Source organism: Symphalangus syndactylus, chromosome 5 (genome assembly GCF_028878055.3).
Source record: "Symphalangus syndactylus isolate Jambi chromosome 5, NHGRI_mSymSyn1-v2.1_pri, whole genome shotgun sequence".
Classification (NCBI taxonomy): Eukaryota; Metazoa; Chordata; class Mammalia; order Primates; family Hylobatidae; genus Symphalangus; species Symphalangus syndactylus.
Genome location: NC_072427.2, coordinates 41,598,176 through 41,611,555, shown reverse-complemented (window position 1 = coordinate 41,611,555; position 13,380 = coordinate 41,598,176). Strand labels below are relative to the sequence as shown.

Genomic DNA, 13,380 nt, shown 5'->3' with positions numbered 1-13,380 from the left:
TTTGTTTGTTTTTTTCTCTTCTTTTTTTTTTTTTTAAACGGAGCCTCCCTCTGTTGCCCAGGCTGAAGTGCAGTGGTGTGATCTTGGCTCACTGCAACCTCTACCTCCGGGTTCAAACGTTTCTTCTGCTTCAGCCTCCTGAGTAGCTGGGATTACAGGCACCTGCCACCATGCCCGGCTAATTTTTGTACTGTTAGTAGAGACAGCGTTTCACTGTGTTGGCCAGGCTGGTCTTGAACTCCTGACCTCGAGTGATCCACCCAAAGTGCTAGGATTACAGGCGTAAGCCACCACGCTCAGCCTCTGTGCCTTTTTAAATCAAAAACTAGTTCGATTTTAAGAAGCAATCAAAGTTTTACTCTGATGAGTTTTTGTTTCCCAGAACCTCATATATGTTTGTGTCATAGTATTTATCACACCATACAATATGATCGAATTCTTTTCCACCTAGATGGGAAGATTGCCTTTTTGAAGGCAAGTCCCGTGTTGTCTTTGCCTTAGGCTACACGTTACTTAGCCCAACCCCTGGTAGTAGCTGTTCCATAAGTGCTCCATGACTGACTCTCATTTATGTTAAAAAGAAAAAAAATCCATAGAGCAGAAAAATTTTCAACTTTGAGGCCAGGCATGGTAGCTCACAGCTATAATCCCAGCACTTTGGAGGCCAAGGAGGGCGGATCACCTGAGGTCAGGAGTTTGAGACCTGCCTGGACAACATGGTGAAACCCCATCCCTATTAAAAAATACAAAAATTAGCTGGGTGTGGTGGCGTGCACCTGTAATCCCTGCTACTCAGGAGGCTGAGGCAGGAGAATCACTTGAACTTGGGAGGCGGAGGTTGCAGTGAGCTGAGATCATGCCCCTGCCCTCAGCCTGGGTGACAGAGTGAGACTCTGTCTTAAGACAAGTTCTAACTTGAGCACTGGACTCATTTATTTTAGGTAATAATCATTAAAACTAAAGCCCAGCAAAATCAAATAATTTGAAAGGACTTCAGGGCTGTAATATAATTTGATGTGCTTTATAGGTTTGAAAGTTTTTGGTAAGCAGATTTATGCAGAATGTGATTAAAATAATTTTTTGGCTCACTGTGTCAACCAGACAAATGATGTTGAGGTTAGTTGCTAGGCTGGTTCTCCTTCCTTGATGTTGAAACAACAGGCAGCATTCATTTTAGCTCATGATGAAGACCTGGTTTCTCCTACAGCCTTATCTGAAATGCCTTTCCAAAGCCAGCAGTGACTGTCAGACTGTCCAGAGTTCTTTCAACAGGAAAGCCAGGACTAATCCCTTCTCTTAACTCCTCTAAGCTGTCAGCAAGCAAACCCCTTTTTACCAATCTAGCATGAAAGCCATGAGCCAGGAATACAGGGCAGGTACATTGATTGTTAAGGGGCATTTGGTTTTCAGTCTCTAGATTCCAAGTCAGTGCTTTCTCCTCTGCTGTCAGACCATCAAGTTGTAGGTAGGTGTTGTGCTGCATGTTTCAAGATGGCCCATAGATGCTGGACAATTCCAGAAAGCAGTGGTTTTCCTATTATGAGAAAACTATGTACCTGTCATTTCTGCCATTCTGTTAAAGCAGGTGAAAGAGATTAAGACTTGCTATTTAGCAAGATTAAATGAGACCAGTACCCCACTTCTTTCTTGAAGCCGTTGTGACTCTCCTGTCTGTACATTTAGACCTTTCTTTTGCAACCAGATCTACTTGTTAAAAGGTGGGGAATGGGGTTGGCATGATGAGAAGAGTATGCAATATACAGGATTTTTTTTTTCTTTGAGACAGGGTCTAGCTCTGTAGCCCAAGCTTGGAGTGCAGTGGCACGATCTTGGCTCATTGCAACCTTCGTCTCCTGGGCTCAAGCCAATCTCCCACCTCACCCTCCCGAGTAGCTGGAACTATAGGCTCACGCTACCATGCCCGGCTAATGTTTGTACTTTTTGTAGAGGTGGGGTTTCACTGTGTTGCCCAGGCTGGACTTGAACTCCTGAGCTCAAGCAATTCACCTGCCTCAGCCACCCAAAGTGCTGGGATTACGGGCATTAGCCACCACACTTGGCCAGGATTTTTAATAATACATTCATCAAAGCATATATCTGTATAATAAAAATCACTGATTTTGAGTGTACAGATTGATGACTTTTGTGAAATGGATGCATCTGTTTAACCACCCCCAAAACCAGATGTAGAACATTTTAATTTCCCCAAGTTCCTTTGTGTCCCTTTACAGTTTTCTCTCCCTGCCCCCACTGCAATCAACCACTAATCTTACTTCCAGCATTAGTTTTGCCTGTTCTAGAATATGTATAAGAGAAATCATACAGTGAGTACTTTTTTGTGTCCAGCTTCTTTCACTAAATATAATCTCCTTGGAAGTTGTCTATGTTGTTGCATTTATCAGCAGTTTGTTTCTTTTTATTGCTGAGTACTATTGCATTGTATAGATATACCACATTTGCTGACCTGCTTACCAGTTGGATCATTTCCAACTTCTGGCTATTATAAATAAAGGTGTGAACATTCATGTATACAAAGTTTTTTGTGGATAGAGGGTTTTATTTTTCTTAGATAAATGCATAAACATGAAATTACTGGTTCATATGGTAAGTCTATATTTAACTTTATGAGAAAGTGGCAAAATGTTTTCCTAAGTGGTTGCACCATTTTATATTGTTACCAGCTATGTATGAGAGTTCTAGTTGCTGCAAATCCTTGCCAATACTTGATACTGTCTGTTGTTTTCATTTCAAGTGGCTATACATCTTAGTCACTGTGAAGGAGTACATCTCTCATTGTGATTTTAATTTTTCTTTTTTGCTTTGAGACAGGGTCTCACTGTGTTGCCCACATGGGAGTGCAGTGGCATGATCACAGCTCACTGCAGCCTTGACCTTCCAGGTTCAAGTGATCCTCCCACTTCAGCCTCCCAAGTAGCTGGGACTACAGGCATGCACCACCATGCCTGGCTAAGATTTTAATGTTCCATGTTTCTTTTTTTTTTTTCTTTTTCTTTTTGGAGATGGTGCCTTGTTCTGTCACCCAGGTTGGAGTGCGGTGGTGCAATCAGGGCTCACCACAGCCCCAACCTCCCAGGCTCAAGCAGTCCTCCTACCTTAGCCTCCTGAGTAGCTGGGACAACAGGTGCATGCCACTATGCCCAGCTAATTTTTAAATTTTTTTGTAGCAATGGGGTCTTCCTACATTGCCTAAGCTGTTCTTGAGCTCCTAGACTCAAGCAATCCACCTGCCTATGTCTCTCAAAGTGCTGGGATTACAGGCATGAGCCACCACAACCCAGCCAGACAGAGTCTCGCCCTGTCGCCCAGGCTGGAGTGCAGTGGCGTGATCCCGGCTCGCTGCAAGCTCTGCCTCCCAGGTTCACGCCATTCTCCTGCCTCAGCTTCCCGAGTAGCTGGGACCGCAGATGCCCACCACCACACCTGGCTAATTTTTTGTATTTTTAGTAGAGATGGGGTTTCACTGTGCTAGCCAGGATGGTCTGCATCTCCTGACCTCGTGATCCACCCACCTCGGCCTCCCAAAGTGCTGGGATTACAGGCGTGAGCCACCGCGCCCGGCCCAGTTTTTCATGTTTCTTGATGCAAATGGTATTTTTTAAAATTTCATTTTTCATTTGTTTGCTGCTAGTGTATAGAAATGCAGTTGATTTCTGTGTATGACCTTATATCAATGTCAATTAGCCCTTACTTCTAGCAATTGTTTTATTTTAGATTTCCTAGGCTTTTTGGAGATAGTCATGGTGTTAATATTGGACTTACTCAACTTTAGACAGTGAGAATAAGATCCACATGATCTAGATGTTTGGATTTTTTGGTTTTCTGGATATTTGAGAGCCTTATCTTCATAGGTCTCTGCATGCATGTTAGGATGACATAATTGAAGTAAACCATGAATATAAAGTGGATGAATACAGTTGCAATAATAATTCTATGTAGAATTGACATGGCAGATGGGAAAGAAGGCTGCTTTGCCCTCTGGGCTTTTGAAAAATTGGAAAGTAGGCCCTGTGCTCTAAAGAATGATAAAATTTGGCTCTGGCTCATAAGAAGTACTTCCTAAAACCAGGTTACTCAGGAGGATGATGGAATTACCTCTAGCCATTTGTAAAGCCACTTACCAATTTTTTTTTTTGGACAGGTATTTCGTTAGTGAGTCCCCACCAGTGTACCAGGCACTGTTTTAGTGCTTGGGATACACCAGTGAACAAAATAGTAAAACAAATAAACAAACAAAAAAACTCCCTGTTTAAATTACATTCTAGTGGGGGGAATACATAATAAATATTAAGCATGAAAATACTGATTTTTTATTAGTGGTGAGAAGGGCTCTGGAGAAAAATGAGGCAAAGCAGGAGGACGGGGGTGTAGAGAAATATATTGATTTTAATACCCTTGTAGATTATTTTTTGATTAACACTGAAAAGTCATCATAAACCAAATAGGAAAAAAAGCTAATTCATAATTAATTATTCAATGATGACCCTTTGATGAGGATTATCTCAAGTTTACATATGTATTCCCCAGTGATTCTTTTCTCCAACCGAATTGTCTAATTTGCAAGGAATTTTTTAGAAGAAATGGTTCCAAGCAAGCTACACTGTGATCCCTCAACCACAAAAGATCTAATTTTCATAGAAAAATATTTGAATTTTTTCAACAGTTACAAACACAAAGTAGGAAACAAAGGTTTCCTAGTTGCCTTACCAAGTTGCATAATTTCTCATTTTACCATCCCACTTAGGAATGGTCAATATTATGTTTGAGAACAATAAAGCAAAGGAAATAAAAAAGGTGCCACTTTTGAATAATTTTACTCGTGTACACTCTAACAAAACGTGAGATGCCAAAGAAACAACACTACACCAGATGGCTATTAAATCAAATGCTTTTCTTTACAAGTTGATGAATCAATAGACTTTAGTGAATGTGCTCAGTTAATAGAACTGCTTAGGCTGGGCTAGGTGGCTCATGTCTGTAATCCTAACACTTTGGGAAGCTCTGGTAGGCAGATTGCTGGAGCCTAGGAGTTCAGGACCAGCCTGGACAACATGGCAAAACCCCTCTCTACAAAAAACAAACAAAAACAAAAATTACTTGGGCATAGTAGTATGTGCCTATATTCCCAGCTACTTGGGAGGCTAAAGCAGGCCTTGAGCTCAGGAGGTTGAGGCTGCAGTGAGCTGTGATCTTGTCACTGCACTCTAGCCTGGGCAACAGAACGAGATCCTGTCTTTAAAAAAAGAAAGAAAGAAAAATAAACTGCTTAGAGCCCTTGAAGAGAAATTCTTAGAGAGTTATTTGTTCTGCATATATGTCAAAAGAACCTACTTGAGATGAAATATTCAAAATTATAAATGAAATCTTTTAAAAAAGATGATACAGAAATCTTCTGTTCATGTAGTGGTAATGCTGGTGCAAAGATGGATATATAGATATAAAGGCTTCATGTCAACAGTTCACCTGAAAACCCTGAAATTTAGGCACATGAATTGTTTTTATTCCGTTTTGCATAGGAGAAATTCAGTTTTGCCTGTAGGTCTAAATTCCACATTAAATTTTATTTTCAAAATGGTGAATCTAATAATAAGTACTTAAAAATAAAATAGTACTCACTGTGTTTCAAGACTGTTTTTGTTTGTTTGTTTTCGTTTTGGTTTGGTTTTTTTTGGTTTTTTTAGCTCTTGTAGCCCAAGCTAGAGTGCAATGGCGTGGTCTTGGCTTACCACAACCTCTGCCTCCCGGGTTCAAGCAATTCTCCTGCCTCCGCCTCCTGAGTGGCTAGCTGGGATTACAGGTGCACACCACCTCGCCCGGCTAATCTTTTTTTGTATTTTTAGTAGAAACAGGGTTTCACCATGTTAGCTATGCTGATCCACCCGCCAAGGCCTCCCAAAGTGCCGGGATTACAGGCATGAGCCACCGTGCCAAGACTGTTGTAAGAAGTTTATATATATTTACTAATTTAATCCTCACAGTTAATGATGTAGGTACTATTAATATCATCCCCATCTACAGCTGAGGAAACTGAGACATAGAGCAGTTAGGTTATTTTCCCAAGGTTACATTGGCAGAGCCAAAATTCAAAGCCAGGTAATCTGGCTTCAGAGTCTGTACGTGTGTGTGTGTGTGTGTGTGTGTGTGTGTGTGTGTGAGAGAGAGAGAGAGAAAGAGAGAAAACACATATAACATAAAATTTACCATCTTAACCATTTATTTTTGGTCCATGTTTTTTATTTTTCATTTTTTGGCTTAATTTATTTTTGAGATGGGATCTCACTCTCTCATCCAGGTTGGAGAGCAGTGGTGCAGTCACAGCTCATTGCAGCTTCAGTCTCCTGTACCCAAGCGTTCCTCCTATGTTAGTCACCCAGGTAGTTGAAACTACAGGTATCTGTCACCACACCAAACTAATTTTTTCCTTTTCTTCATGTTTTTTTAAGAGACAAGGGTCTTGCTGTATTGCCCAGGCTGGAGTGCCATCACAGTTCACTGCAGCCTCTACTTCCCTCAATGGATCCTCTCACCTCAGCCTCCCAAGTAGCTGGGGCTACAGGCATGCACCACCACACCCAGCTAATTTTTTTCTGCTTTTTGTAGAAATGGGGTCTCACAGTGTTGCCTAGGTTGGTCTTGAAATCCTTGGCTCAAGTGATCCACCCACCTCAGCCTCCCAAAGTGCTGGGATTACAGGCATGAGCTACTGTGCCCAGCCATATATCTTCTTTGTAGAAATATCTATTCAAGTGTTTTGCCCAGGTTTGAATTGGGGTTTGTTGTTGTTGTTAAATTATGGGAGTTCTTTATATATTTTGGATATTAATCTCTTATTAGATGTATGATTTGCAGGCCAGATATGGTGGCTCATGCCTCTAATCCCAGCACTCTGGGAGGCCAAGGCAGGAAGATTGCTTGATGCCAGGAGTTTAAGAGCCGCCTGGACAACACAGCAAGACCCTGTTTTTAAAAGTAAATAATTTAAAAAAAAAAAAGAAGAATAGATGACCAGGCACAGTGGCTCATGCCTGTAATCCCAGCACTTTGGGAGGCCAAGGTGGGTGGATCACCAGAGGTCACCAGCCTGGCCAACATGACGAAACCCTGTGTCTACTAAAAATACAAAAATTAGCTGGGTGTGGTGGCACATGCCTGTAATCCCAGCTACTTGAGAGGCCGAGACGGGAGAATCACTTGAACCCAGGCAGTGGAAGTTGCAGTGAGCCGATGATCGTGCCACTGCACTCCAGCCTGGGCGACAGAGTGAGACTCTGTCTCAGGGAAAAAAAAAAAAAAGAATAGATACATGATTTGCAATTATTTTCTCCCATTCTGTAGGTTGTCTTTTTATTCTTCTTATGCATAAGTTTTCAGTTTTGATGAAGTCCAGTTTATCTATTTTAACATTTGTTACCTGTACTTTTTGGTGTCTTAGTCAAGAAATCACTGCCAATCCAATGTCAGGAAGCTTTTCTTGTATGTTTTTCTCTAAAAGTTTTATAATTTTAGCATCTACATTTAGGATGGTCCCTTTTTTTTTGTTTGTTTTGAGATGAAGTCTCACTATGTTGCCCAGGCTGGACTCACAACTCCTAGACTCAAGCAGTACTCCCACCTCGGACTCGTGAATATCTGGGACTGCAGGCATGCATTCTGCCCAGCTGGTTCATTTTGAATTAATTTTTGTTATGGTATAAGGTAAGGGTCCAACTTTTATCTTATGACTTCTTTTTCATTTCTGGCCCATTGTTTTTACCTCCAAGGGTACTTATACCTTAATTCAAAGAGTTAGCATAAAGGATTTAGGAAAGTAGATGTCTTGCCAGGCGCAGTGGCTCACGCCTGTAATCCCAGCACTTTGGGAGGCTGAGGCAGGCAGATAACCTGAGGTCAGGAGTTCGAGACCAGCCTCAACATGGAGAAACCCCGTCTCTACTAAAAATACGAAATTAGCTGGGCGTGGTAGTGCGTGCCTATAATCCCAGCTACTCGGGAGGCTGAGGCAGGAGAATTGCTTGAACCTGGGAAGCGGAGGTTATGGTGAGCCGAGATCACGCCGTTGCACTCCAGCCTGGGCAACAAGAGTGAAACTCTGTCTCAAAAAAAAAAAGAAAGAAAAGTAGATGTCTCAGGGAAGGGGTGACCAAGGAGAGGGAGAAAGACAAGAGAACAGCTGATCAATGGGGCAGTGACAACTTACACGTTTATTGACTAAGCTTACCCTCTTTTTTTTTTTTTTTTTTTTTTTTTTTTTGAGACGGAGTCTCGCTCTGTCGCCCAGGCTGGAGTGCAGTGGCGCGATCTCGGCTCACTGCAAGCTCTGCCTCCTGGGTTCACACCATTCTCCTGCCTCAGCCTCTCCGAGTAGCTGGGACTACAGGCGCCCGCCACCACGCCCGGCTAATTTTTTTTGTATTTTTAGTAGAGACGGGGTTTCACAGTGGTCTCGATCTCCTGACCTCGTGATCCGCCCGCCTCGGCCTCCCAAAGTACTGGGATTACAAGCGTGAGCCACCGCGCCCGGCCTAGCTTACCCTCTTATATCACATGTTTTGTGGCAACTACCAGACGTCTCTACTAAAAATACAAAAATTAGGCAGGCGTGGTGGCGGGTGCTTGTATTTCCAGCTACTCAGGAGGCTGAGGCAGGAGAATTGCATGAACCAGGAGGCAGACGTTGCAGTGAGCCGAGGTCGCACCACTGCACTCCAGCCTGGGTGACAGAGTAAGACTCTGTCTCAAAAAAAAAAATGTTTTTTCTTATTTTAAATTGAGTTGTTTGTTTTCTTATTATTGTGTTTTGAGAGTTCTTGATACGTTGTGCATGTAAGTCCTTTATCAGATGTGATTAGCAAATATTTTCTTCAAGTCTGTGGCTTGTCTTTTCATTATCAGTGATAAGAGAACATAAGTTCTTAATTTTGAAGTTCAGTTCATCATTACTTTCATTAATGGGTCATGCTTTTCATACCTAAAATCTTTGTCTAACCTAAGGTTACAAAGGTATTCTATTTTATTCCTGAAGTTTTGTAGTTATATATTTAGATCTATCATCCAACTTTATAGGTTATATATTTAGATCTATCATCCAACTTTAGTTAATTTTTATATATGTTGCAAGGTATAGATTAAAATGGTTTTTTTGTTGTTGTTTTGGTTTTTTGTTTTTGAGACAGAGTCTTGCTCTGTTGCCCAGACCGGAGTGCAGTGACGTGATCTTGGCTCACTGCAACCTCCGCTTCTCAGGTTCAAGCAGTTCTGCTGCCTCAGCCTCCTACAGGCACACACCACAATGCCTGGCTAATTTTTCTGTTTTTAGTAGGGATGGGATTTTGTTATGTTGGTCAGAGTGGTCTGGAACTCCTGACCTCAAGCAATCCGCCTGCTTCGGCCTCCCAAAGTGCTGGAATTACAGGCCTGAGCCACTGCTCCCAGCCATTGTTTTTTTGAAACAAGGTCTTGCTGTGTGGCTCAGGCTGGAGTGCAGTGATGGGATCATAGCTCACTGCAGCCCCAAACTCCTGGGCTTAAGTGATTGTTGGCCTCAGGCTCCCAAGTAGCTGGGACTACAGGCACATGCAACCTTGCCTGACTAATTTTTTTCTTTTGTAGAGATGGGGTCTCACTATGTTGACCAGGCAGGTCTCAAACTCCTGGCCTCAAGCAGTCCTCCCACCTCTGCCTCCCCAGAGTGCTGGGATTACAGGGCATAAGCCATTGCACCCAGCCAAAATGAGTTTTAAACATTTTTTGTTTTGTTTATGGGTATCCAGTGGTCCAGCACTGTTTAAAAAACTATTCTTTTTCTCCTGAGCTGCATTTTCACCTTATGAAAAATCAGTTGACCATTTATCATAGATGTGTGGTTCTATTTCTGGACTCTCTGATTTGTCTATCTTAGTTGGCATTACTACATGTCTTGATTACTATAACTTTATAATAAATGTTGAAGTCATATGACTTAAATCTTTCAACTTTGTTCTTTCAAAGTTATTTGGCTGTTATAGATTATTTGTCATAAACATTTTAGATACAGCTTGTCCATGCCTTTAAAAAAAAGCCCAGTGGGACTTTAATTGGAATTGCATTGAATCTATCAATAAATATGGAGAGAACTGCCATCTTAACAATATTGCCCTCCAATCTATGAACACAGGTTATCTCTCTTTCATTTTAGGTGTTTAAGTTCTCTTCGCACGCCGGGCGTGGTGGCTCACGCTTGTAATCCCAGCACTTTGGGAGGCCGAGGTGGGCGGATCACGAGGTCAGGAGATCGAGACCACGGTGAAACCCTGTCTCTACTAAAAATACAAAAAATTAGCCGGGCGTGGTGGCGGGCGCCCCCAGCTACTCGGAGAGGCTGAGGCAGGAGAATGGCGTGAACCCAGGAGGCGGAGCTTGCAGTGAGCCGAGATCGCGCCACTGCACTCCAGCCTGTGTGACAGAGCGAGACTCCGTCTCAAAAAAAAAAAAAAAAGTTCTCTTCTCAATATTTTGTTTTCAGTGTGTATACTTTACACATTTTTAAGTATTTCATACTTTACTATTTTATGTTTTAAGGCTATTGTAAATGGTATTTTTAAAATTCAGTTTCTGAATGTCTACATAATAAAATTTATTTTTTTATTTTATTTTATTTTTTGAGGCAGAGTCTCGCTCTGTTGCCCAGGCTGGAGTGCAGTGGTGCAATCTTGGCTCACTGCAAGCTCCGCCTCCCGGGTTCACGCCATTCTCCTGCCTCAGCCTACCGAGTAGCTGGGACTACAGGCGCCCGCCACCATGCCCGGCTAATTTTTGTATTTTTAGTAGAGATAGGGTTTCATCATGTTAGCCAGGAAGGTCTCGATCTCCTGACCTTGTGATCCGCCCACCTTGGCCTCCCAAAGTGCTGGGATTACAGGCGTGAGCCACCGTGCCCGGCCTATAAAATTTATTTTCATGAAGTGATCTTATATGCTGCAACTGTGCTAAACTGATATCAGTTCTTAGTAGCTTTTTTTAAGATTCCATAGAATTTGCTAGCTAGACAATCATGTCATTTTCAGATTAGGAAAGTTTAACTTCCTTTCCATTTAGATGCCTTTTATTTATTTTTCTTGCCTTTATTGAACTCAATGGAACCTCTATTACTATGCTCCATAGAAGTGCTAAGAGTAGACATCCTTACCTTGTTCCTGATTTTAAGGGGAAAGCATTCAGTTTTTACCATTAAATATGACGTTAGCTGTAGTTTTTTCATAGATTTTCTTTTTCGGATTGAGAAAGTCCTCTTCTATTCCTGGCATGTTGAGTGTTTTATCAGGAATGGATGTTAGATTTTGCCAAATGCTCTTTCTGGGTTATCCAGATAAATACATATACTTTTTAAAATTTTAGTCTCTTGGCCTAGCACAGTGGCCCACACCTCTAATCCCAGTACTTGGGAGGCCAAGGCGGGCCAGATTGCTTGAGCCCAGGAGTTCAAGACCAGCCTGGACAACATGACAAAACCCCATCTCTACAAACAAAACAAAACAAAACAAAACCACAAAAATTAGCTGGGCAGTTAGACTACAGGCATGCACCTGTAGTCCCAGCTACTCTGGAGGCTGCGGGGAGAAGATCAGTTGAGCCCAGGAGGTCAAGGCTACAGTGAACCATGATAGTGCCACTGCATTCCAGACTGGGCAACAGATCAAGAACTTGCCTCAAAAAGAATCTAGTCTCTTACTATGGTGAATTACAATGATTAAATTTCAGGTGTCCAAACAAATTTACATTCCTGGTATAAACCTCACTTGATCATGATTTATTAACCTTTTTATATATTCTTGGATTTGATTTGCTAATTTTTAAAGAATTTTCTGGCCAGGTGTGGTGACTCACACCTGTAATCTCAGCACTTTGGGAGGGTGAGGCGAGTGTATCACCTGAGGTCAGGAGTTCAAGACCAGCCTGGCCAACATGCTGAAGCCCCATCTCCACTAAAAATACAAAAATTAGCTGATGCAGTGGTGTGCGCCTGTAATTCTAGCTACTTGGGAGGCTGAGGCAGGAGAATCACTTGAACCCGGGAGGCGGAGGTTGCGGTGAGCCAAGATCACGCCATTGCACTCCAACCTGAGCAACAGACACCATCTCAAAAAAAAAAAAAAAAAAAGAATTTTCCACCCTGGGAGACCAAGGTGGGAGGATCGTTTGAGCCCAGGAGTTCAAGACCAGCCTGGGCAACCTAGTGATACCTCATCTCTACAAAAAATAAAATTAGCCAGCTGTAGTGACACATGCCTGTAGTCCCAGCTACTCCGGAGGCTGAGATGGGAGGATCGCTTAAGCCCAGGAGGTTGAGGCTATAGTGAGCCAAGATCACGCCACTGCACTCCAGCCTTGGTGACAGAGCGACACCCTGTCTCAAAAATGAATAAATAGGGCTGGGTGCAGTGGCGCATGCCTGTAATCCCTGCACTTTGGAGGCCAAGGCATGTGGATCACTTGAGGCCAGGAGTTTGAGGCCAGCCTGGGCAGCATGGTGAAACCTCGTCTCTACTAAAAATACAAAACTTAGCCGGGCATGGTGTTGCACGCCTGTAATCCCAGTTACTTGGGAGGCTGTTAAGCGAAATTCTGTCTCAAAAAAAGAAAAGAAAAATAGCCGGATGCAGTGCCTCACGCCTGTAATCCCAGCACTTTGGGAGTCCGAGGTGGGCAGATCACGAGGTCAAGTGTTCGAGACCAGCCTGGCCAACATAGTGAAACCCTGTCTCTACTAAGAATACAAAAATTAGCTGGGCGTGGTGGTGCGTGCCTGTAATCCCAGCTACTTGGGTGGCTGAGGCAGGAGAATTGCATTGCTTGAACCCGGGAGGCAGAACTTGCAGTGAGCCGAGATTGGGCCACTGCATTCCAGCCTGGGTGACAGAGCAAGACTCTGTCTCGAAAAAAAAAAAAAGAAACCTGAAGATACAGTGAAGTATAGAAAACAGAAATCACCCATAATCCTACATGTAGCAATAGCGCAGTAACTACCTTTTTTTTTTTTCTAGTTGGAGACAGGGTCTCCCTCTGTCGCTCAGGCTGGAGTACAGTGGCATGATCACAGCTCACTGCAGCTTCAGCTTCCCAGGCTCAAGTAATCCTCCTTCCTTAGCCTCCCAAGTAGCTGGGACCACAGGCACACACCACCACACCTGGCCAATTTTTTTTTTTTTGTTATTTGTAGAGAAAATGTCTTGCTATGTTGCTCAGGCTGGACTCAAACTCCTGGGCTCAAACAGTCCTCTTGCCTTGGCCTCCCAAAGTGCTGGGATTACAGGTGTGAGCCACCACTCTTGGGTAATTTTAAAATTTTTTTATAGAGACTGGAGCCTGGCAATGTTGCCCAGGCTG

The 13,380-nt window shown here is 42.8% G+C and overlaps 1 protein-coding gene and 1 long non-coding RNA gene across 4 annotated transcripts in view; one reads left to right on the top strand and one right to left on the bottom strand.

The window, feature by feature from the left end:
• The window catches only part of ZNF609 (zinc finger protein 609), a 234,806-nt gene that overhangs the window by 87,999 nt on the left and 133,427 nt on the right, over positions 1-13,380 (top strand). The gene's annotated exons all lie outside the window — the stretch shown is intronic.
• The window catches only part of LOC129482407 (uncharacterized), a 91,924-nt gene that overhangs the window by 3,312 nt on the left and 75,232 nt on the right, over positions 1-13,380 (bottom strand). The gene's annotated exons all lie outside the window — the stretch shown is intronic.